The sequence below is a fragment of the Lepisma saccharinum genome, chromosome 25 (assembly GCF_977018435.1).
Source record: "Lepisma saccharinum chromosome 25, izLepSacc3.1, whole genome shotgun sequence".
Taxonomy (NCBI): Eukaryota; Metazoa; Arthropoda; class Insecta; order Zygentoma; family Lepismatidae; genus Lepisma; species Lepisma saccharinum.
The window spans coordinates 41,827,589-41,853,777 of NC_139253.1; the positions used below are offsets into that span (position 1 = coordinate 41,827,589).

At 40.5% G+C, this 26,189-nt stretch overlaps 1 protein-coding gene across 2 annotated transcripts in view; it reads left to right on the plus strand.

Annotated features, from left to right (window-relative positions):
• Positions 1–1,844: 1,844 nt before the first annotated feature.
• Cpes (Ceramide phosphoethanolamine synthase) overlaps positions 1,845–26,189 on the plus strand; it is a 116,080-nt gene continuing 91,735 nt past the window's right edge. Inside the window, exon 1 of one of the 2 annotated variants that reach the window (XM_083111427.1) lies at positions 1,845–1,867. The gene's annotated coding sequence lies outside the window, so the exon portion shown is untranslated. Of the gene's footprint in view, positions 1,868–10,175; positions 10,282–26,189 lie in introns of those variants that run through there. The other variant, XM_083111425.1, reaches the window with a different exon arrangement.

Here is a 26,189-nt window from a genome sequence, read left to right on the forward strand (position 1 = left end):
ACATCACAGGAATGCAACTTGAGTATAACAAAATCATTTTGTTTCTAAAAGGTCAATGATATGATGGCACACATGAAACTTTGTATTAAGTTTATCTTATGCTCAGATAGGCTAATCAGCTCTGTACCTACAGTTTTAAAATGGAATCCTAATCGCTATACAATATGTCTCTACTGAGAATCAAACTCGTACCCCCTGATTATAAGACAGTGTTACCACTATACCATTGAGTAGGTAATACACAAACTCACATGCTGCAAAGAGAAATTAGTAACTAGCAGAAATGGCCAATGTGTGTCTCTTGGATGTAAAATTATTTAGGTAGTTCCAAAATATGTCTTCATAAACCTTTAAAACTCTTAACTGATTCTGCAAGTGAAATAGATTAGCCGTAATTAGTAAAAAGAAAAAAAAATCCAAAATTTCCTGTTTTTTCTTTTAAAAAAATACGGTTTTTTATCGGAAGAACCGTTCCTTTTTTGCAACTCTTGGTAAAAGTGACAATTTTCTTGAATTTCCTCCCTCTTTATGCTACACATACTTCAGTTTAATTTAAGGCGATGAGGGACAATTTCCCCTAGGTCTTTCTCACTGGAGCAGCTGCCGATCACTGTTGCCAACTTCGCTCTTTTGGAACCAGATCTGGCTCTTTCGTGCACTCGTTTGACTGTGAACTGTGGCACCCGCCCTCTGCCCCACCATGATGCCACCACTGGCTCCGGCCCATAAAGACCAACCTTTGCCATGAGTGTACATTCATATACAGGCTGCGTCACCCACCCCCTCTTTCCTCCCCAGGTACTTTTATATATAGCGCTGTAGCTATACTCAAGATGACAGTATTGTTATCCGGGAATCCTTTATTTTCGATTCCATATGAACATCATTGGATTATTAAGATGGGTAATGCAGCCAAATCTAGGCGGTGAAAACTAAGAATAAATTGCCATCACTTTAAAGCTAACGCAAATAGCAGCGCCCCCATCCCTCTGACACCTAAAATTACCCTAGGAGGCACTTTATGCAGCCTTCATAAATATAGCTCCTTGAAAGTCATCTTTAGCTCTATTAATGGTGAAATGTAGCTCTTTTATGCACATCAGGTTTGGCAACACTGCCAGGATGGCCGTATGAGGCAAGGAAAAATGCATTAGGTTTATGGGTCCATTATTTTATTCGTTCTCATGGGAATATCAAACACCCAATGTCGTAGAAAAGTACATGGATGGAAAAGGACACGTTGAACTATGTCATAGTAGAAGGAAAAGTCGAAACTCCCATTTGATTAGGCGTAATTTGAAGTTGATGTTGATTTCCCATAAGGAATACATGGGATTCTGTAAATACTTATTAATCATATTTTTCAAACATCGTGTCTAGCTTACTAATCAACTTGAAAAACAGTTCCCACTTGCAACATGGAGAGAAATTCATACTCTCTCGCATACTAAATCCTTTTTTAAAGAGCAGTGCCCAATCGGACGATATTTAAATAAATGCACAACTAGTGCGTAATTGTCCCTCCTCGCCTTAAAAGTATTTTTTTTTTAAAGTTTGACTGGTTATGCTCTCCAGTTGGTGGCGCTCCGGTTGCACGTTCTTTCGTCGCCCTGTTTGTAACATAAGTACAAAATGCTCCATGTTCAGAGCACATTATTTTTAAAATACTTTGTTCCTAATTGATGGTGGTGTGAATAAGCACAGAGAATTCTTATCGTCAGTAAGTAAAACAACCATTATTGCATACATTTGTTTACCAAAACATCTTCATATAGATTCATTGTTATTTTTCAGCTATCTTGAGAAGGCAGGCAGGCGATATGATACGTTGGCAGTAGTGTATTGTTAGGCCAACACCATGCCGCTCGTGAGTCGTGACTTTCATTTTTTTCTCTGTTAATTCTCAGTATTATTTTTTGTAGTTCAAATTCAGTCAGTGGTGCAACCACATGAGGTAGGGGGCATTGCCCCCCAACCTTGGACGGAAATGAGGATAACAGTTTCATGCATCGGAGACACATTTAAATCGGATATTTTGTCTTTCTCGTGGTTTGTACTTACCAATTATGTATTGCGGAACATAGTGGAAGGTGCCAATATGCTTTTTGCACGAAAACAAACACTTTTTCTGCTAAAATAAACCATTTTCCTTAATGCTACGGAAAGCACGTCACGGTGCGATATCGCTTGCTTTGCGAATTGTAACGCTTCTTTTGTTTTCGAATATCAATGTTTCCAACTCTATTGTGCATGAAAGTTGTAAAAAAACCGGGGATCAAAAACCATGCACGGGTAGCCCCACAAACCATTGACGTTAGCCCCAAAAACCATCCGCGGGTAGCCCCACAAACCATTGACGTTAGCCCCAAAAACCTTCCACGGGTAGCCCCACGAACCATTCACACGAGGTTAGGTTAGGCCTGTTAGGTTAGGTTCCATTAGCACCCATTTCACCCCTAAATTCATCGAAAAACCATTTTCCTTTCTCGAAAAAAACCGCGCGTTTCTCGAAGAAAAAAAAACTCGCGTTTCTCGAAAAAAATCGCGCGTTTGGAAACCCTGATTCCACTAGCGAGATCGCGTGACTTCCGACGCTAGAGCCATCTGCAGGTACATCTTGGAAACAACGGCATGATGATGTCGATTTTCACAAAATGCGCAATATTATTACATGAAAAGTGATTATTTATTGTTCTGCTGCATTGTAGGATGAAGTTTTAGGAAGAATATATATCGACGGAGGTTGTAAACCTTGGAGAAACTCATTTCCGTAAGTAGTTTCTTGTGTAAAATTGAAGAAATGTGTCTCCGATGCATGAAACTGTTACCGAAATGAGTTCTAGGGGGGGGGGGGGGGAATATTGACGGCCAAGTGTACCTGCAGGGGGCAATTACCGCTCACATCTTCAAATTTTATGCAAATAAAAACGCTATTCGTAAAATTTTCTTGCTCGCTTCGCTCGCAATTCTTTCTTTTCTTGATCTTATCAAGTTCAGAACAGTAGTTAGGAGGCGGCGGGAGAGCCTGGCCCTACAGTTTAAAGTGGGATCCGAATCACTCTGCCATGTGCCTCCACCGGGTATCGAACCTGTGACCCCTTAATCACAATTCACAAGGCGACGATATTATCACTACACCATCGGGAAGGCACAAAAGTTGGAAAAGAGAGAATGCATTGGCGTCTCGTAAAATTATTTGCGCCCTATTAAAACAATATTGATTTCAGCCTGGAAAAGAATTTGATCCAAAAATGTTCTTGCTCGCTTCGCTCGCAATTTATCATTGTTCTCTGTAACGCATTTTGAATTCCCAGACAGAGAAATATGAATGGTCTTAATTGATTTTCTTTTAAATGCATGAACAATTGTTTTGAGGAAAGGGAGCCTGCACATTTGAGATACAATTTATGTAATTTTTGCTGTTGGTTTATTGTGAGATGGATGAATTGGTTGTGTAACGTATTGAAATAATATATGTTGTATATAATATGTGTTAAATAAACTTTGAATACGCACACAATTTAGTGTCCACGTCGCTCCATGTTGCATATGTGTGAAACATATATCGTGCGTGAAAGTTATACATGTAAATGTAAAAATTAATTATATTTGGAATGCATTTATCAAGCATTATCTGTCTTTCAAAAATAGTTTGTATGCTTGTTTTCCATTATTAATCTGAAATTGAACGTGTTGAAAAAATAATTCAAATCGTTTGTTCGAACACAAATGCTTTAGCAGCACCAACTTCTACCCCCTTTTTGTATAATTTACGAGGGTAATAACGTCTTTGATATTACTACTATAATACTGTTATAATATTAAAATTGTTATTATTAACATTATTATTATTAGCATTATTATTATTATTATTATTATTATTACGTTTATACTGGTACTTGCCCCTCCCAGACAAAAATTCGTGGTTGCGCCTCTGAATTCAGTGCCGGCGATTGGGTTCCCAAACTAGGGGGTCAAAGTTCCAAAACAGGGGGGCAAAGACAGTTTACTTTCTCTCGTAGATAAGGTTTAGCATAGTGCGGGGGCAAAAGTGGCAAAAACTGGGGGGCAACTGCACCCTCGTCCCCCCCAATCGCCGCCACTTAGTTTAATATTTAAGAAATTAACTCTAATTAGATTAACCATGCTTTCTGTTTCAACACGAATATTTCAGCACAAAGTGGGCTAAAATAAGGGTAGATTTATTTCAGACATTGCATTTAGCTTCATAGAGTGAATCGCTTTTCTATTTAATTGAAAATAAGCTGCTCCGCCACAGAAACTGCGTTCAAATATTGAAACAATTGACATATTTTTTGAACTAGTAGCCTAGATTTGAAAGTAGGTTAAGAGTTACACAGGTGAATAAGACGTTTGTGGTAAAGTCCTAAGCCCCTCTCCCACTGTTTAAGCTTTCTTTTTTAAAAAAAAAAAAAACTCAAATACAGCGAAATTCACGACTCTCTGCCATAAAAAACATTTCCCCCATTTGCTATGGACACTGCACTATTGTAAGAATTTTTATAATATTAAAACCTTATAACTTTAATACATAGGCGTGTGCACGGAGGGCAAGGGGGGCAAATGTCCCCCATAATCATGGACGTCCACAGATTTTTTCTACGGAGGGACAAGCGAGGTATTTTTCCATGAGGCATATTACCCAGTTTATAGTGTTGCCCACTTAAAAAACACCTCTTGATTTTGAAATTACCGCATTCCTGCATCCCCATTATAATAATTAATGTAAATTACTATAACTGAAATCAAATTATACGTGTGAAAATGTACTTTTAGGTTGACATTCGATTTCAAAGAGGGAGATGTGGCCATCCTTGCCCCCTTTCCAGACGTCCATGTCCATATATTATTACATTTTCACCTAGAAATTTAGGATAGAAGAAGCTTATAGCCGTTATTAAACGATATTATACTATTAAAGAAAATGAAGTATTTTCAAGCCGATGAAAGTTCAAAGCAACTACGGGGAAAGGGGGTGGAGTGGCGCCACCACAGGGGGCCAGGCTGCATTGCCCCCCAACCTTGAACGGAAATCAATTTTAGACTAGCAGAATCTAAGAGTAGCAGGACAAAAGGATACTCAAGATGGAATTAGTTTTCACGTCTATCTTGCATTATTTCTTCCAGACGGCGAAGGGGACCTGAAGGGGAGCACAGAGCTGCAATTGCTTCCTGGATTTCAAATTTTATACAAATGAAAATATATTTCGTAAAATGTTCGTAGTCGTAGCTAAGGGTTGACCGGAGTTGGTCCTGGACGCCGAACGGTCTAAATGAAAAAATGTAAAAGAGAATGCCATGGCGCTCCATGAAAATTTTTGCGCCATATTAAATCAATACTGTTTTCATTTTGCAAAAATTTGGATCTGATAATATTCTTGCTCGCTTCGCTCGCAATGTCTTTTCTGTTCTGCATTGTAAATTTCCAGGGAGAGAAGTAAGAACAACTAAGTACTACTGCTAAACGATCGGGTGGGGGTGTATATATACACACACCCATCGATGCAATAAAACTAAAACAGTGAGATAAAATTAGTTTTTTTCTTTCCCAACTGAACTTTCATCAATGCTTTTACTCCCCTAATCACAGGGCCTGCGCACGCCTATGCTTTAATATAATTCACATTAAAATCGCAAATGGCATCCCTTGAAATGAAACAGCGCTGTGACTGGTTTGACCAACGGTATGGGATTAAAAGAAGTGACCCTTGTAAATGACTAAGCAATCAGGAGGATTTTAGAATGGTTATGCAAATATTTAAACACGCCAAAATTAGAACAATTTACTGAAAGCAACGGCAATTTTAGTTGTGTTGGTAGAAATTTCGGAGTGCTTTAATAATGCCATAAAACGCAAAATTTCACCAGACTGTACATCTGCCAATTCTCTATGCAGCCTAATTTTGTATTTTAATGAACACAAGTGCAACAGAAGACGCGCGCGTAAACAATACCCACACTTGCATGTTGTGCCCACCTGAACACTAAATGCTGTTACGAGTATAACGAAAATAGGAATTGTAGCTTTCCTGGCGACGTGATTCGAACAAGTGTTCTCGCGTTACCAGTCAGGAATCTAACGCCAATTTAACCTGACTGGTAACCCGAAAACACATACCGAACTCGCGACATCTCAAGCAGAGAGAAGTCTCAAGGGTTGAAACCTGTTGAACAAAATTAATACCGTAACATTTACTGAGCGTTGTACCACTTCGTTAAATTTCGATCGAACGTCTGAGGTGTTTGATCCGTCACGGCACAAGGCATTAATCAATAAGGCAGAGGATAATGCCTTTAAATGTCAGGCTCCAGTCCTTTATGAAGTGACCCAGTGACATATGAAGAGTAAAAAAAGCGGGGGTGAGTCAAATCTTACTTGGCATATCATGCTAGCCTAATGCCGGAAAAGTGAGTGGGGGTGGATGTTTTCCATCTTGAAGTCTTGCTTGAGTTTGTCGGTTACTTCGTCGTTGTTTAATGCAAGATTTCACAGGTAATAAATCTAACTTCAGGGCTGTACTCGAGTGCATACGCCGTTAACCTTCTGCTACAGTGAAACGTCTCGTTTATATTTATGTAATTTGGCCATTACTTCAGTGAGGTTTTAACATAAATACTTCTGGTTTCACGTGATTGGGAACATAACGTCGAGAAGGTCCACCTGTTGATTAATTTAAGATTCAGAAATATATGAAGAAACGGCTGCAAAACCACCTTACTGCAATCAAGGACGTCCGCAGATTTTTTTCCAGGGAGGGGCAAGCAAGGTATTTTTTCCCAGGGGGGAGATCAAGGCAAATTTTCCCCCGTAATAGTCTTGTCCCCTCAAAAAAAATAGGTCCAATTTGAAGTTATCATGTTCATGCAATAATTAATATATATTGTGGCTAAAATGAAATTAAATTTATGAAATATATGATTTTTATTGTGCCCCCCTTGCACCCACTTCCGGACGTCAATGATGACGCTTAATCTAGAGCTTGTAGAGTGAGATTACTTTCGTAACATCTCTGGCTGTTTTGCATTGGCAGCTTTGGAGCGAATCATAAGTCCCGGAGCAGCCAATCAACAAACGAGAAGCTGGCGTCATCTCTACCCAGCACCTATCGCTATCCCTGTTGCTCGCGCTCTGAACTGTTGGTAGGCTCACTAACTGGACTCGCGCGGTCAACTGGAATTGTTATGAAAATAATCTGACTCTACACAACGTTCTAGTGGCAAGTATCGTGACGTTGGAGTGTTTTCGAGTAGACAGGTAGAAACAGGTGCAGAAGAAGACTTTACTGTTCAATGCTAATAGTGCGGTCTTCAATTTTTTTTTTTTTTTTTTTGCAAGTTTTTCATCTTTAGTGTTATTAGCAGTATTAACAAGCTCAGTATTCAGAAAAACAAAATCAACAATAAAATACAATAACATGCTCTACTGTAGTCTATAAAATACTATTGTAACCTTTACGTTTAAATTCTACTTTAAAAATGCCTTCTCTATTCCAATTATAAACATTCTACCATCAATAGCATTTTTTTTTGTAGATGTTCAATGATATCATCTATGTATTTAAAATAAATATAATGCAAAGTTAATGAAACATGGTACCCACTTAATGTTTTACGAAACAGCGTATTGTCTCTGAAAATTTTGGGACTACTGCACCGTCTAACTTGTTACAGGTTGATGAGCAAACTGAAAGAATATTCAACACGCGTTCGTTGGTCTAGCACGTGATTTTTGTCTGGTTGACAAATTGTCTGCATATCGATTCCTAAAAGCCTCTTTTTTCTGGCTTTGCTAATATTGTCACATTCATTCATGGCTTACCGTGTATTTACCACACGGCGAGGGACAAGCGGTTCACTGGTTCAATATTTGTTCGTGTCTGATTGGATTAAATACCGAATGGAGCCAAACCCAGCAGCTTTTGGCTCAGTTAATCCATATTTTACCAATCTTCTCACATACACCTTTTTGTAACTATATCGTATACACACACATGTAACGTAGGGGCACATTTTAATAGTTCTTGAAAATTTTGGCAAATGGAAATAAATACACTATCGTCCTCATTTTTACTGCTTTCTTAGTAATCTCCCTCATTTTATTGTGTTTAAGTCCACTTCATGCACAGATAGGGTAATGTGGACTGGGATTACAGTTAATAAAAGTGCAATCCGAACCACTATGTCCCTCCACAGGGTATCGAACCCGGGACTCCTTGATCACAAGGCAATGACGTTACAACCACATCAGAGAGTCGATCTGGGGAAAGACTGATTAATTTGGTTTATTTCTCTTCGGTTGTATGCCACTTTTGGCAAATTACGAAGATGAGGATGAGTGAAGATATGATGAAATAGACGAAGAGACACTGAAAAAGAACACTTATGCCCAGGCCAGATTCGATTCCGGAACCCCTGTCGTCGTAACGCGCTGTGCTAACGGCCCATCCACGAAGGTCGGCTCTGATGGAAGAAAACTATTTATGAGCAAAATAGCATATAGTGCCACGTGCTTTATTTCGTAGTATGTCATCACTCAGTCCCATTGTCCATTTGTCAGTTATTTTGAATTTAGAAGGAAAACAACGAAAATGTCTTCAACGTAAGCCACAAACTTAGGTATATAACCGTTCGTCTATCTTGTTAAGAATACAGTTTAAGGTTTTTGGTAAGTCAATTACAATATACAACCTCTGATCAATAAATACGGTGAAAGATTGAATGATTGATTTCATGATTTATTTTCAGAAAAGGCGGTACATGCATATAGGAATACAGCTTATTGTCCTTCAAAATAATCGCCTCCAATGGTAATGCACTTCTGAGAACGCGTATAGAGGTCTCGCATACTTTGAGCGAAGGCAGCCTGTGGGATGCGGTTGAATTTAGCGTTCACATTGCGTTGGATGTCGGCGATGTCCGAAAACCGTTGTCTTTTTAAGTGTTTCTTCAAGCGAGGGAATAGGAAAGAATCGGCAGGGGCCAGATCTGGTGAATAAGGGGGTGATGGAGTACAACAACCCCCTTAAGTGCCAGGAATTGCTGCACGGTTATGGGCGATATGTCGTGACATTCCCTTGGCGTTTTCCCAAGTCTGAAGCAGAATTTCACGTTCGTGCGTTGCTCCATTTCACCCATAACAGCGTCGCTGCACTGCATCTTACTTCCACAACGCGTACACATAAACTGCACGTCTTGACAACCACACGGCTTCGCGAACGATGACTGACAGACCTAGGGGTTCACTGACCTGACCGTCAACCAGTAGTACCAACTACACCTCACGCCAGCAATTTATTCACCGTATTTCTTGATCAAAGGTTGTATATCAGGTTTAGGATTATCTGGTGCTTGCAGATAATCCCGGTGGAGTAGTATAACGCCGTCGCCTTGTAATCAAGGGGTCCCGGATTCGCTTCCCGATGGATGTACATAGAGATTCGGATCCTACTTTGAACTGTAGGTTAGGTCCCAATTAGCCTATATGTGCATAAAAGTTAACTTAAAATGGAACTCAAATATTGCAGATGAAAAAGTTATTGATATAACTCGTTTCACAACTGATAGATATGTCTATCATATCCAGTCCATAGGTTCAGTCGTGGTTAGCCTAACTGTGCATAAAAGGGGACTTGATTGATTGATTTGTTGTTTTAAGTCCACCTTATGCACAGAACGGATAATCGGGACTGAATCTAGTTTAAAGTGGGATTCAACCCACTGTGCCATGTGCCTCCACCGGATATCAAACCCGGAACCCCTTGAAAAGTTGACTTAAAACCCCCAAAAAGTGACATTAGTATAGTTCTGTTTCTATAAAAGTGACGTGATATGGCTGGGAACCTTTTGATCGCATCTCCGAACGAAATACGCTTCATACACATAATGTTATTCATTATTTAAATGTTTATTGAACATTCGTGATTATCAAATGCATTATAGAGTTTGCATATTTAACTTAAAGAGGGTGTCATGATATTGCTAGGTGAGTGAAAGGGGACAACCGTCTTAGCGATTCCCTCACGACGTCAAATCTTAGCGGGGGAAGGGTTTGGTGTGGAAAATCGTAATAACGATCAGGATAGATTCACGTGACTTACCAGTAGCTCATGTGGGGTGCTCCGTTCTGAATGACTCAGTTTTAGCTCCGACGTCGCGGGGACTGGTGCGTTTATTGAGCTGGTGCGCCTGCCTCGACCGTGAACGACGACTGGGAAAATCGAACGCATGCTACGCCGAGACGCCAATGCGGAAAGCCACATGGTAAGAACCTTATTGTGATTCTATCAGTTTTAGAATTTCAGCTCCCTTAAAACAATCTGTACCCTGTCCCAACTGTATTTTTCATTCGTGTTGCTTGTTCTGTGTGAGATGCATTTTTTTAAATTCATTCACGTTTGCTGTGTCAACGCTTAAAGAGAGCATGGAATGCATTTGTGACGTAAGCATGTGTGTTTGCGTATACATCTTTCCAACTATCGTGCAATTCCCCAAGCCAAGGGTTGCCAATTCCTGCTGGGAATCCATGTAAACTGTAGGCCCAGTCCCGGTTAACCTATCCGTTTGAAAAGTGTACTTAATACATCTGACAAGAACCTTCACCCACTGAAGTTCTAGGGATCGAATCCCGGCCTGGCCATGGATGTTATTTGTGAGTGCCCATTCATCAATCATCACCCACTCATCCTCGTCGCGGCGATTAGCGAGAAATCGATATAAAATAACAATAGAGTAATAAAAGGAACTTGACAATTCATATTTTCTGCTTTTCTATGTATCGTCGCTTTTCTGACACTGTTTGGCTAATCTCTACTATGAGGATAATTGTTTTTATATGTATGTACCTGTTGATTTCACACAAAAAAAGCACCCGTTCCAAAGCAAGGACTCGAATCTGGGAGGTCAGAGACAGAGGGTCAACACTCAACGTTCTCGGCTAGTGAGGTGACTTTTACAATTCGTATTCATATTTAAGGTTTAAGCCCCTGTTTCGACTACCGTTTGAAGTATATTGTTTAGACAGTTATAAATCACAATACACATCGTCGTTCTTTGTTGCTAGTTTCTATTTCTAATTTAATTTCGGCTAATCGCGACAATGAGGATGAATGATGATCACATGAAAGTCATGAAGAGCCGCTCGCAAAGAAAAACTCGTGTCCATCACCGAGGTGGCTTTGTTTTGTTTCGTTAGGCAACGAACTTCTGATTTGCCCTACTGCTTCTTGATGATAAAGTTACTTGCACCAACTAAAAAAAACAACTGTCAAGTGATGTCTAGTATCGGACAATGTACAGGGGTGTGTGGGGGATTTATAAAATTTGGACCCCTAGGCTATCCTTTGTTTTGCGTCCTGTCGACATGATCATCATCATTATTATTATTATTATTATTATCAGTTTTATTAACTAAGAAACAAAGATGCTGATTTTAACCGTCAATATCCCTCCACTTGACTTTCAATCGTTGGCATTCAAAATGTTTACATTCGATTCTTTGAGGACCAATTGTTTTTATTCAAGCATTGTTGCGTGACGTCGCGCGGCTTCCAGTGCAGTCTGCCATACAGACATGCACTCCGGTTATAATACAATACTCTAAATAGGGATATGATGTGGGAAGTCATTTAAAGGCTAGAAACTCCTTCCTTCTACCTTCTTTCATGAAATAAGCAAGTAGAACAACTCGGCATGTTGTTTTGTTTTACTATTATAACAATATTAAGGAATTTTATGAATAAGTCTCCATGTTTTCAAATCCCACAAGTGTAAACACTGATATTTCTAACAATCTTGAAAGTGGCATCATGTGTTCAAGGTCACGCTGGTTATATAGAAACAACAATTGTAAATAATGCAAGTTTAGCACAGGGGTTTCTCTTTGTTATATAAATACATGCATGCACGTGTCGTTCAACCAGAGAGAAGGTGGTTCAACACTTTCACTGAATTTAAATTTCGGGTGCATTGTTGCTGAACAAGGCAAAATATGCATGTGGACTAATTGCATTGTAAAATACAGTGACAGTGGATGAATAATATAAATTATTTATTCAGCGATATAGTTTTATGTTTTACGATTTTGTTAACGTAACTATTTGAGTCCAAAATGATCAATTCTTAGGTACGTACAAGACGGGGTATCGATGTTTTTTTCTCCACGACTTGGCGCTATACTATCCATTGCAATTTTTAAACTTTTATCAGTATAAAACAGCCGTTGGTTCGACAGCTGCTGACTTTATTCTGAGCCGTCGTTTTGTCAGTTCCAAGAGTCGCTTCCAGTTCGTGCACTATTTTACATTACCGCGTCTTCATATTTGCTGTTTCAACTACAAACGTGAGTATTATTTGGAACTCTTTTGTACTCTATCTTACGGCATGGTTTCCTAAGTTCGAAGAACAATCGTTGTGTTCATTGTCAATGGAAAAGTTCTGTGTTATCACTATATAGACCTCGAATTTTTAGGTTCTAAAAAGTGTGCTTTAGGATCCTAAAATAGACTCTAAACATAAAATAGTTTCGAAAAACCCTAAAATAGTTTCGAAAAATCCTCAAATAGGTCCTAAATATCATAAGTTACACTCGAAAAATCGTGAAGTAGGTTCAAAAAACTTAAAATAGTTCAAAATTCCTGAAAAATGCTGATTAGGTATAGTCACCGGCAATGAAAATGGTACACCTACATCCTGAAATACGCACAATCTTGCATGACGTTATGTGTGTTGCCTAACCCTATGGCAGAACTTACCATTGCAAATTTGCTATTAAAATGCACATTTCGACGTATAGTTAGGCAACAATCTTTTTTCGTGTTATCCACAATCAAACTCCGCAATTTTGTCTGTCCCTCGTGTGCAACAGTGCCGCCAGAAATTTTTGTATGGGGTGTCAGGAATTGATAAAATTTGAATAGTAAAAATAATAACAATAATTATCATGTATATGATTATTCTTATAAAATGACTATTAGAAACAAATATATTCCAAGTTTTATTATATCTTTGTGGAAACTTCTCTACTCGATCCATCAGAAAAGGGAATAGCCTGCACAACTGTTTTTATTATTACATACAGTAAGTATACTATATTGCATAGTTATTCTATTGTTTATTGACTTTTACACAACTCGTTCATTTAAAAGTTTTAAAAGTTAGGGGGAAATTTTAGCCATTGTGTTGTGTGTCTCACATAAAACTGTAAATTTTTAAATTTTGAAAACTATGAAACCATTTTTCTTCGGTTTAAATGATAGTACATGTACGTACATGCCATTCGGTTTAGCTTGAGCTCTGGCCTTGAGCTGCGCAGAAGCCTGCCGTAAGCGCGACGATGCGAGAGTTTCTAACTGCCTTAACAATTACCTATATCCATAATCTGACTTCAGAACTTATTGGTAGGTGTGTTCGGTACTTATTTCAGTGAAACCCCCATTGATTAAGCCCCTCGGCGAAAGAGGCATCCTACCTCTTGGGGGGGGGGGGGGCAGATCGTGTTACCACGAGTAAGCTGATTGTTGACCTGTGTTGCTTAGGGTGTTTTATTGAACGGAAGCTGAGGTGAAAACTGGAATGAATATTGGGGAAAGCAAAGTGATTTATTCATAATCAGAGTTGAGAAATTATCTTAACGCGCATAAGTTTATGAAGAAAGAAGCTGACAGTAGTCTTGCGTTGAACGTGAAACAAGTGCAAAAACGTGTTTCCGCATCTACTGATATGTCAGTAAGTACTTTGAAACGAAAATAATCGCTACAAAGTAACTGGGAAGAGATTAGTGACGCCTAACAAACCACGCAGAAGAAACAAATTTAAAGGTGATGTGGACGAATTTGACAAGTGTTTTATTCTTAGAACAATTGACGAATTTCACGATCGTAGCGTGCTACTTTAGATTCGTAAGTATTTTTTTATTGAGACAACAACTTGTGTATAGATTTGTCTAGTAGAATTCTAACTTCCGCGTATTGCAACACTGCTTCTGAGTCACGTGACATCTTCTGCAGACGACAAACATTTCCCGCCTTGCGCATGCCAGAGCTCACGCTAAACCGAATGCGCTGTATTTTGCACTATTTTTTTTATTAATTTAACGCATTTTTTTATTTCGTTATTCTCTTCGAATAACAACTAACTCAACTTTATTTCCGTTATTAACTATAGAAATAAGCTTTCTGATCTCTTGTAACTGGTGGCCGCGGTGGCTCAGTCGGTAGTCAGTTCGCTGCCAGCACTGGCACGCGGTGCATCGTCTCTACGTGCGGTCCGTGTCGAGCATTTACGTGCAAGCGAGTGAAATTCCGGTTAAGTCTACCTTCTGTGTTCTGAACCATGTCTGTACGGCGAGTGAATACTGTGAAATTGGTCTTCACGAATGTGCGACAAAAACCGACATCGATACAACTGCATCGGTGGATACAGCAGAATTTGTCACTAACAGAAGATCAAGTGCTTAGTATTGAAATCGATCAATATCGTAAGTGTGTGTTTATAAAGTTAATATCGCGAGTGTTAGGCGAGCAGATAATATTACGATCGGGAGGCACATTAGTATACACTGATGACAATGGGGAGCATGAGGTAAAACTGGAATGGGCGGATCAAAATAGTGTAATTGTGAACGTACATGTAGTTCCTATGGAACTTCCAATGGACGTTCTACAACAGACACTGGCAACATATGGTGATGTGAAATATGTTGACGATGAAAAGTACACAGATGAACATATATACCCTACGCGTACCGGTACAAAGCGCATTCGCATGACGCTTAAAAAACCAATTCCATCGTACATCACTATCAAAGGTGATCGATATTGGGTAACGTACTATGGTCAAAAGATTACGTGCAGGATATGTGAATCTACAGAACATCTCTCAAATTGTTGTGATAAGCGTAGAAAACCCGGAAGAAGGACAGCTTCAACATATGCGGAAGCCATCCACCGATCACCAATCAATATTGATGCAGCAGAACAACCACTGCCATACCAGCCTACGAGTTTTCAAGTACCCACGACAACCTGGACGTAGAAATGAAAGAATCCTCAAAGAACCCAGATGTAAAAGAACCGGAAGGTGCCCCACAGACGCCACTGGATCCTCCGACGAACAAAGTTTCATCAGAGAGAGCAGCAAAGGAAACTTCCCATTTGTTAACAACAGAAGGTCACACTTCGTCATGGGTTGCAGAAGTTGAACGCGAGGAACTTTCGAGTAACTACCAGGTCACGCCTGAAGCCTCGATTAGCGATAAGATGACCCCTCCCCTCCCCGCAAACAGCTGGGTATCGGAAGGTGAAAAGAGCCAGGTAGGTGATGAGCTTTCCCTGCCAGGCGCTTCCTCGCCCACAACGACCTTGAAACTAGCAGAAGAAAACGTGAGTGAACAACATGACCAACCTGAAATTGCTCCCCCCCTTCCCTCGTCACAATCGCAAGAAATGGTATCAGGAGATGACTCCCAAACCGAAGAGGAATCCACAGATGATAAGCAAGTTATGGACAAAGGTCAACGAAATAGAAAAAAACGCACCAGTTCACGACTGAAAGCGGTAACAGAAGGTAAGAAAAAGAAATGTACAAGGATGTCTCTAAGCCAGCAGTCTGTCATACACAGCAGGAAGACCCAACACAAGTGAAATGTTAATTAGATGTGGGTTCAGATCGCCTTTCCCTCCCCCTCCATTAGGTGGTAGTGTAAGGAGAAATGTTTGTTTGTTTATGTTTTGAGATGAGAGTGATTTATGGGTGTAGTGCGCGACATAAATTTGTGTACTTTCTTAGTGTCTACAGTGTAATGTTATATATTACATGTTAGAGAGTTACAAGATGAATATCGATATAATAACAGGTAGAAAGAATAGTGTAAATTGTGTCATGCACATGAACGAATATCATCATTCTGAAAACACTTCGGACTAATATTTACTTTAGTGTAATTGAGCACCAAAAATGCAAATTTACGTGGTATTCTTATATACAGTTTTTTATAATATCTTATTGTGCATGAATTACAGCACTCGTCTTTGTACCCTTAATATCAATGGGATCTTGACACCAGTGAAATGCAAATTGCTTGCGGACTTTGTCCGAATCCACTCGATTGACATTTTATACTTGCAGGAGGTTTGTATTGTAGATTTTAATTTCCTGTATGGGTACGAGGCTATTGTAAACTTAGGGACAAGCGGGAGAGGGACGGCAATTTTAATCAAGAGTGGTATTGAAATAAAAAATGTAAAGAAATTAGTCGATGGGAGGGGAATTAGTTTTCAAAGTCAACGCTATACTTTTGTTAATATCTACGCCCCCTCCGGACAGCAAAACAGATGGAAAAGAGAGCAATTTTACCAGTCTGAAATAGTATATTTACTTCCAAATAATGATTCGTGTATCATCCTAGGTGGTGACTTTAATCAAGTGCTGCGATCATGTGATTGTATAGGAAAGTTTCAAAATAGTTTAGCATTAACGACCTTAATCAGCGATTTACAGCTGAAGGACATCTGGACCGAAAAACGAAAGGATATCGTGTTTACCTATTTCAATAACAAAGCAGGTTCTAGACTGGACAGATTCTATACACTTGGTCATACTATAAAATACGTGACGACAATAGATGCTTTGCCGGTACCTTTTTCAGATCATATAGCAATCAGAATGAGTATTAATCTACAAGAATCTAAATTAGTTTGGGGTCCGTCCTATTGGAAAATGAACTTTGCCCTACTTCAACTGCCTAATGTTAATGAAATGTTTGAAGAAAAATGGAAGTATTGGTGCCGGCAACAAAAACACTATACTGATTACAATACGTGGTGGGTAAAATACGTAAAACCTCGAATTAAATCCTATTTTCAATGGCTAGGGAAAGAAAGTGCACGTGACCGGAACTTAATGTTGAACTTCTATTACAAATGTTTACATGAGTTATGTATGCGACCTGATGTCACCGAACATTATCCACAGATACAAAAATACAAAGCACAAATCCTTACGTTGCAACGGCATCACTTGGAGGGTATAAAGATAAGAACTACTCATGCGTCATCCTTGCAAGATGAACGAACCTCTTTATTTCACTATGTACACACACAAAAACAAAGGCGAGCTCTATTGATAAACAATATTGTCGATCCCGGCGGAGAAACACATAGCAATCAACAAGGTATATCACAGGCGTTTTACACGTATTATAATAATTTGTATACGGGTAAAGAAGTAGATCAATTGGCTGTACAACAATTGCTCACATCGGTAAATAATTTTTTGACGGACGAAGACAGAACTTTGTTAGACAGTGACGTCACTGTCGAGGAGGTGTATGAAGCACTGCGTACTTGTAACGTTAAGCGCACTCCTGGCAACGATGGAATAGGCTACCAATTTTATATACGTTTTTTTGATATTATGAAACATGAATTGGTTAAGATAATACAAGATGCATTTCGAAACGATTGCGTGCTTCAAAATGAAGGTATAATTGTACTGATTGCCAAAAAAACGCGTCCGAGTGCAGTGACTGACTTTAGGCCCATTACTTTGTTAAACTGTGACTATAAGATTATGGCCAAAGTTTTGGCTAATAGACTGAAACCTATATTATCTTCTTTACTCAGTTCACGGCAAACATGTGTCAGTAAAACTCAAAATATATTTTCTGCGGTTGCAGGTATGCGTGATATAATGTATTATTATGAAATGCAACAAACCGCAGCTTGTATAGTATCCTTTGATTTTACAAAAGCTTTTGATCTTGTAATTCACCAATATTTGTTTGAGGTACTTCGAGCCTATCGCTTCAGTGAAGCCTTTATATCTGTTTTGCAAAGTTTCTATAGAAAGGCAACCTCCCGTCTTCTTATCAATGGATTCGTGACTCCTGCAATACACGTGACGAGATCCATTCGCCAGGGGTGCCCCTTGAGTATGCTTCTCTTCGCTTTGACCTTGGACCCGCTACTTCGATACATTCAGTGCCGAGCCCCGCTGGCAGCGAGTGCTTTCCTTGAAACACAAGTGTTTACATTCGCAGACGATTTATCAGCTTGTGTAACAACAACAAACCAGCTTCAAAATATACTAAATGCAATGTGTTTGTATTGTTCTGCCAGTGGAGCGGAAGTTAACATGACAAAATCAAAGGCTTTACCTGTTGGCAACTGGAAGCAAGATAATCCGGACATAGGGTTAAAATATGTCAACGAACTCAAAATATTGGGCATTACTTTTCATACTAACGAATCCAGAATGCTGGATCTAAACTGGACGAAAATTGTAAGCGAAATCGGGTTACAGTGCTATCAAATGAGAGGAAGACAACTCAATTTAATTCAGCGTGTTTGGTTCTTACACACTTTTATTTTTAGTAAATTAAATTATGTCGCTCAAGTGTTGCCAATCACACAGCAATATCTCCGACAAATAAAGTCTGCTGTGGGATGGTTCATGTGGTACGGACATTTTTTTCGGGTCCCTTTCCCGATTATGTGCCAAACACAAATGACAGGTGGTCTAGAACTATGGAATATTGAAAATAAATGTAAGTCGCTATTTTTAGCTAGAAATTATAAATTGTACTTAATTGAACGGTCGATTACATCAATGTGGTTGCGTATATTTACCGATACGTTTCCACCGCAAAATCCACCTAACTTGTCTCGACTAACAAAGAACCCTATGTATGTACGAATCTTTGTACAAGAATGGAGTTATGTGGAGTTTCCCATGGATTTGAAGGTGAATACTCTGTCAAAATATCTGTATGAACATTTTCAACGACAACTTATTTTGCAGCAGAGTCGAATAGAGAAAAAACTTCCTAATGTTATTTGGTCAAATGTATGGCAAAATGTCCACAAGCCTTTCCTTGACACGGACATACGAAGTTTGTGGTATACCCTGGTGCATGATCTAGTTCCAACAAATGTTCGACTAAATGAAATAAAAAGACTACCAACAAATGAGTGTAGACAATGTGGAGAGGTTGATACAAATGAACATCGCCTCACTACATGTAAAGGAATTTCAGAAATTTGGGCCTTTCTCATTATGTGCCTTGCCAAAATATGTCGTATATCGCCACAATGCTTTCAAGCAAAAATTTGTATATTACCAGACTTCAAATATTTCCCTCTGAAGAAACAAAATGCCATTGTGTGGCTAATAGCACATACAGTATACTATATATATAGCAAAAAGTTTGAACCAAATATCACCCTATATACAATGTATCTTAAAAGATCTAGATGGAAACAAGCAAATAAACAAAATGTCCGAATGTCACAATATTTTGGTAAATATCTGGATGTAATGTAATTGTATGTATACATGTAGGAAAAAAAATCCATAGATGTAAACAGAATAGTGAAATAAAACTTAAAAAAAAAAAAAGTCGGTAACGCGTCTGACTACCATGCTAAAGGTCCCGGGTTCGATCCCCGGCCGGTTCAAATCCGGGAACTTTTCTAACGGTGAAAGCGGCCCCGGCGCCCACCCAGCGTCGAATAACATGGGTACCTGGGGGAAACTCTGGGGGGTAAAGGCGGTCAGGGGCGTGATGCTGATCACATCACCCCCACTCACGACCGGATCAAGAAAGTGTGGGGCGTTACCCCCACACCCCCTATCCATGGCGTGGTGCTATGCACAGGGGAACACTTTACCTTTTTTTTTTTACCTGATCTCTTGTAACTTGAAATAGGTCTGGTGCGGGGCACATCCAACTTCCACCTACCGATAAAACTATAATTGCCAATAGCTCTAAACCTGGTCCTCCTAACCTAACCACATATTGCTGTGTGCTTTTTACGCACACAGCTGCAAAATGGAAAGTACGTATAATATGTGTAAAAGTTTGGATATTTGTAAATGCTCTTACCTAGGTTACCTTTTGCCCGATAGCCGGGGAAGCCAACGATTGCTTTTCCTCAACGGCTTCCCTGTTTGAAAGATAACAATAGGACCTTGCTACGGTGTTTGGGAGCGGGTCGTTTGGTGGAGGTATAAATACCAGGTTCCGTCTTGTTAGAGCTCTCTCATATCTCAGATACGCAGGAAGTTGCCGGCTCTCAGATACTCCGATACAAGACCCGATGGATTGAGGCAGTTTTATGGATGCATAGAGAGACACAGAGAGTGAGCGTCGTTTGTTTAGGGACCTCTGCGTGATAAACAGTGGGGGCAGGTTAGCGCTATGCTAAATAGTGCGCTCGTAGCGCAAATAAGATGTACTGCACTGATGAGCAGTGTTGCCAACTTAGCTCTTTTGGCGCCAGATCTGGCTCTTTCGTGCACTCATTTGGCTGTGAAACGAGGCGCCCGCCCTCATGCCCCAATATGATGCCATGACTGGCTCCGGCTCACATAGACCAACTTTTGCCATGAGTATATAAAATTTTGGCTGCGTCGCCCCACCCCCTCGCCGTCGCCTAGTAATCAAGGGGTCCCGGGTTCGATACCCAGTGGAGGCAGAGGCACGTAGTGGTTCGGATCCAGCTATAAATTGTAGGTTCAGTCCCGATTAGCCTTACTGTGCATAAAGTGGAATTAAGACGACAAATCAATCAGACATAATATTGTTATCTGTTAATCCTTTACTTTCAATTTCATACGACCATCGGTGGATTATTGAGATGGGTGATTCCGCCAGAAATCTAAGAATAAATTGTCATTACATGAAGGTTAACGGTAATAGCAGCGCCCCCACTCATTTGACATTTAAAATTACCCTACGAGGCACTTTATCCAGCCTTCGTAAATCTAGCTCCTTGAAAGCCAGTTTTAACTCCATTTAAGGTAAAATTTAGCTCCTTTATGCGCATCAGGTTTGGCAACACTGCTTATCAGAGAACGGCGTAGGGACTCTTGCTTGATAAACTGTGAGAGTGGGTTAGCGCTATGCTAAATAGGGCGCTCGTAGAGTGAAGTCTTGATAAGTGCATTTCTCTGTGCGATGGAGCAAAAGGCAACTTAGAGCATTTGCGATTGGATCTGTTTGCGTTCCGGACCGTACAGGACCAAAACTGAATGTAGAACCTGTCCGGCTGTGAAGGACCAGAAATGAATGATGATCCAAACCGGTAGGATCTAAATGTAAGTGAAATTGTAGGTACCACTTACATCTCTCTGGTATGGATTGTGTCGCTACAGGGCAAAGTTCACCGCGATCCTCTTGGGAGTTGTAAAGAAAACACAGGCACACACACTGATAACTATAACTATGTATTATAAGGTATATGCACATAACACTTGATTACACTTCCCATGCACTCCTGTCTAGGGAAAACGTTTTACACGAAGTTGCAGCTGGAGTTACAACAACGAGCCACTAATGAAACGTAGCCACGTTGGGCTTACGGTATCCATAATTGTCCGCGACGGTTTCTGGCTGTGTCCCGAGTGGCCTCTCTACGCACACACTGGAAGTAACTACCGCGCTAAAATGGCGGCAACTAGACACCGCGCTAAGATTGAATTATCCAATGGGAGTGCAGGTTACTTAAGGCATTTAAAATACACAAATAAACAATTGAAGCTATATGCAATATAAAATGTATAAAGAAAGAATAAACATGGTTACTTTTATAGATAAATCTCCAACATACTCCCCCCCGTTGGAATGTTCACATCCAACCTAACACTAGGGGATACATTGTCAATGTTTTAGCTCATGGAGCGTCTTCTTCCCAATGTGGTAAAGGCACAATTTTGCTTAATGCTCTCTTGTAGACTCCGTCTCTAGTACGAACGGTGACTACGCGCACTAGGTTATCCCTTCCCGGAAACACTTCTTGGACGACGCCGACTCTCCACGAGAGTGGTGGAAGATTGTCCTCCTTCAATAGCACTGGTGTGCCAGGCTTCAAATTCGACTGAATGGCTGTCCATTTCTGTCGCTGCTGCAGACTATGCAGGTAGTCCTGAGACCACTTCCTCCATACTCGCTGCTGGAACTGCTGTATGCGCTGCCATCTGGATAATCTGTTGGCAGCCAGATCTGTAATGTTTGGTTCAGGAAATGAGGTTAGAGGACCTCCAATAAGAAAATGACCAGGGGTAATGTAGCTGAATTCATCATGAGAATCAGGGAGTGTGGAAAGAGGACGGGAGTTGAGGCAGGCCTCTATTTGGCATAGCAGAGTTACTAGTTCTTCGTATGTTAGCACGGCGTTTCCTGCTACTCTGCGGAGATGGTATTTCATAGACTTCACTGCACTTTCAAAAATCCCGCCAAATGATGGACTGCGTGGTGGAGAATACTTCCATTGGAAATTCTCTTCTGCTGCAAATCTGTTGATGTCCTTATTGAACTCTTGTGATTGAAAGAGTTTACGTAATTCCCGCAATTCATTTTTAGCACCATGGAACGTGGTAGCATTGTCGCTAAAAATACTTGCACACTTTCCTCTTCTCGCGGTGAAGCGTAGTAGAGCTGCGATGAAGGCTTGCGATGTCAAGTCTGAGACAATCTCTAGATGAATTGCCCTTGTGGCAAGACAAGTGAAAACTGCAATGTAGCATTTTCTTGTGGATCTGCTTCTTGCGGCTCCGGTCTTGATGTGGTATGGCCCTGCGTAATCAACGCCTACGTGATGAAATGCCTTGCTGGGTCTCACTCTACTGGAGGGTAACTGCCCCATCAGCTGCTGGGCGGCTGAAGCCTTCAAACGATAGCATATGTTGCACTGATGAATGATCTGTTTGACCACCTGTCGTATGCGAGGTATCCAGTATTTCTCACGAAGTGATGATATGAGAAGCTGTGGACCAGCATGTATAAGTCTCTTGTGTTCTGATGATATCAGAATTTTCGCGAAATGACTCTTCGGATGAAGAATAATTTGATGCTTGCTTTGGAATTCCAATTCACTGTTTTCCAATCTTCCTCCGACACGAATTACTTGTTCATTGTCGAGAAATGGATGAAGGTTCCTCAAAATGCTTTTGTTGTGTACTTGATGCTTGTCAGACAAATCTTTGATTTCCTGAGAGAAGAATGCACGTTGTGTTATCTTGATGCAGGCAAGTGTGGCGCCTTGAATTTCAAAGGTGGTAAGATCTTCACTCCTTTTCTCTCTTGAGTTTTTGCAATTGCTGATGAACCTTTTGCAGAGTGACACTACTCTCAGTAGCTTGGATAAACTTGAATATCTAGATATGATTTCTTCTTCAGTTGTTACATGAGTGACCAATGTGGTAGCTGCTACCTTACGCTGCTCTGGAATAGTGTTGTCGTCTGGACGGAATGCTAAACTGGATGATGGCCACTGTGTCTCCTCTTCTTGGAGCCAGGTGGGTCCGTGCCACCAAAGCTGAAGTGATATGATAGTTTTTGCATCGACTCCTCGTGAGATCAGATCTGCAGGATTGTCTTTTGACGGAACGTGCTTCCAATCACTGACCTGCGTGAGTTCCTGTACAATTGCCACTCGGTTGGCAACAAAAGGTTTCCATTTACTGGCTGGTGACGCCAGCCAAGCTAGGACAATTTTTGAGTCGGTCCATAGGTGAATGGTGTCTATACATAGACGCAGTATGGACAATGCTTTGTGTACCAGTTTGGCTAGTAGAACTGCCGCACATAATTCCAAACGTGGAAGAGTGGTTCTCTTCACCGGAGCCACCTTGGACTTTGAACACAATAAGTTCACACTTATGTGACCCTCTGAATCAATTGATCTTACGAAGAGAACACTGCCATAGTTTCTCTCTGATGCATCAGAGAAACCGTGAATTTGAACTTTATGTATGTCTCCTGGAGCCAAAACGAACCGTGGTACTTTTACTTCGTTAATACATGTGAGCTGCAAATGAAGACGACGCCATGTTTTCTGCAAATCTGTAGGAAGCGGATCATCCCATCCTACATTGTGGAGCCATAACTGCTGCAGGAATGACTTGTATGTTATCACCACTGGCGATATTAGTCCGATTGGATCGAACACTTGTGCAATTATGCTGGCAACTTGGCGCTTTGAGAAGATCTTCGACGAGCCTACATCCACTGTTGTGGCGACCTTGCTGTCCATGAGAAATTCGTCCGTGGATGGGCGCCATGAAATTCCCAATGTTTTTGTGCCTTCTGTGTCGAATTGCACTAGATCCTGTACTGCCTTCAATTCTTCTGGAATAGATTGCAACACTGCCTTGCTATTGGAGCACCATTTACGTAGATTGAATCCTCCCTTCCGGAGTAATTCTGTGAGACTTTCACGCAGCTTTATTGCACCTTCAATGCAATGATTTCCTCCCAGAAAATCGTCAACGTAGAAGTCATGTGTCAAGACATGAGTGGCTACTGTGAAATTTGATGATTCATCTTCTGCCAACTGTTTGAGGCATCTTGTGGCCAAGAATGAACTTGAAGTTAATCCATAAGTGACTGTGTTCAAACTGTAAACATGAATTGGTTCGTCACGTGATGCTCTCCATAAGATGCATTGAAGTGGTCTGTCTTCTGAATGCATGTTAATTTGCCTATACATTTTAGCCGTGTCTGCAGTCAGTGCGATTTTGTGACTACGAAATCTGAGCAGGATTGAAAACAATTCTTCTTGTATCGTGGGACCAATCATCTGTATACTGTTCAACGATTCCCCCGTAGTTGTGGGCGAGCTTCCATCAAAAACCACTCTTAAACGTGTAGTTTTGCTTGATTCCTTGATCACACAGTGATGTGGAATGTAGTACCTTGTCTCCTTGTCTCTGGATACATCTTCCAATGTGCCAATTGGTTGCATGTGTTTCAGTTGTTGGTACTCGACCATGAATTCTGTGTACTCTCTTTTCAATTCCATGTTCCGATCAAGTCTTCTTTCTAATTGGTTAAATCGTGAAATCGCTGTTTGCAGAGAATCCCCAAGAACGGATCTGTCCTTCTTCAAGGGTAGTTTGACTGTGTATCGACCTTCTCGATCACGAGATGTAGTTTCCTGGAAATGTTTTTCACAGGCGATTTCTTCTGGCGAAGGCAACTTATCATGGAATTCCTCCAAATCCCAAAATCTCTGTAAATGGAAATTGACTGTATCTTCTGTGCGAACAAAGAATGACTTCGAAGGTCCGTTCGTAGATGGTGCATTGGGAATCCTTCCTGCTACAATCCACCCAAATTCAGTGTTTTGCAACGCTGGATAGTTTCCTGTTCTTGAAAGTTTTTCTGGCTTGAGAATCGTGTAGAACACATCTGCAGACAGAAGTAGGTCAATGTTGCCAGGTGTATGGAAGCTAGGATCTGCTAAATGTATGTCACTCGGAATTCCCCATGTGGAAGTTTCGAGCCTCTGCGCTGGCATTGAACCTGTGATGTTTGGCAAGATGGAACAAGATATATCCATGGTGAATCCACTTATGCTGGATTTAATCTGCGTCTCCATGGTGTGAAAGGCTTGGACTGTAGCTTCATTTATCCCTTGGATAGGTATTCGGCGTTTTTGTTTCTTGATGCGTAGCTGCTGAGCAAGGTTCTCTGTCATAATATTACTCTGCGAGGCTCCATCCAAAAGTGCACGACATGGGAGCCACTCGCCGTATGCGTTCTTGATTTTTATGACTGCTGTGGCTAGGAGAACTTGCGAAGTTTCTCTGTTCTTGACAGAACAATATGTTGCTTTAGTCTGGGCATCATTATCCTGAAAACGAGTATCATCGCCCACTGCCGATTTACTTCTGGGCTTCTTCTGTGTTTGACGTTCTCTGCTGTTCTTATCTTCATGAAGAAGGGAATTATGTTTCTCGCCGCAATACTTGCAAGATCCTGCCTTGCATCCTGACCTAAATCCCTGGTGATCTGACTGTCCAAGACAATTGAAACAGATCTGGTTTTCTCGAAGAAATTTGTACTTTTGAGCTATAGTAGCTGCTTTGAAAGAACTGCACGCAAACAGCGGATGCTTATTATTCTTCATAGTATCCTTGCAATACAGGCATGAAGGAGATACAGTAGAAACATACGATCTTGAAGGAGAAGGATGCGCAGGTTTGTGACTTTGTTGTTTGGTGTTGCCACTAAACTGTGGTTTGAATGTTGATCTTTCATTGGAAATTGGTTTGAATTTCTCCAAAGCCTTGGTTCTGTGCTCTAGAAATTGAAACAAACTGTCAAGAGTGGTGAATTTAGAATCATTCACTTCTAATTCAAAAGCTTTTCGTGTGGTGGCATCAAGCTG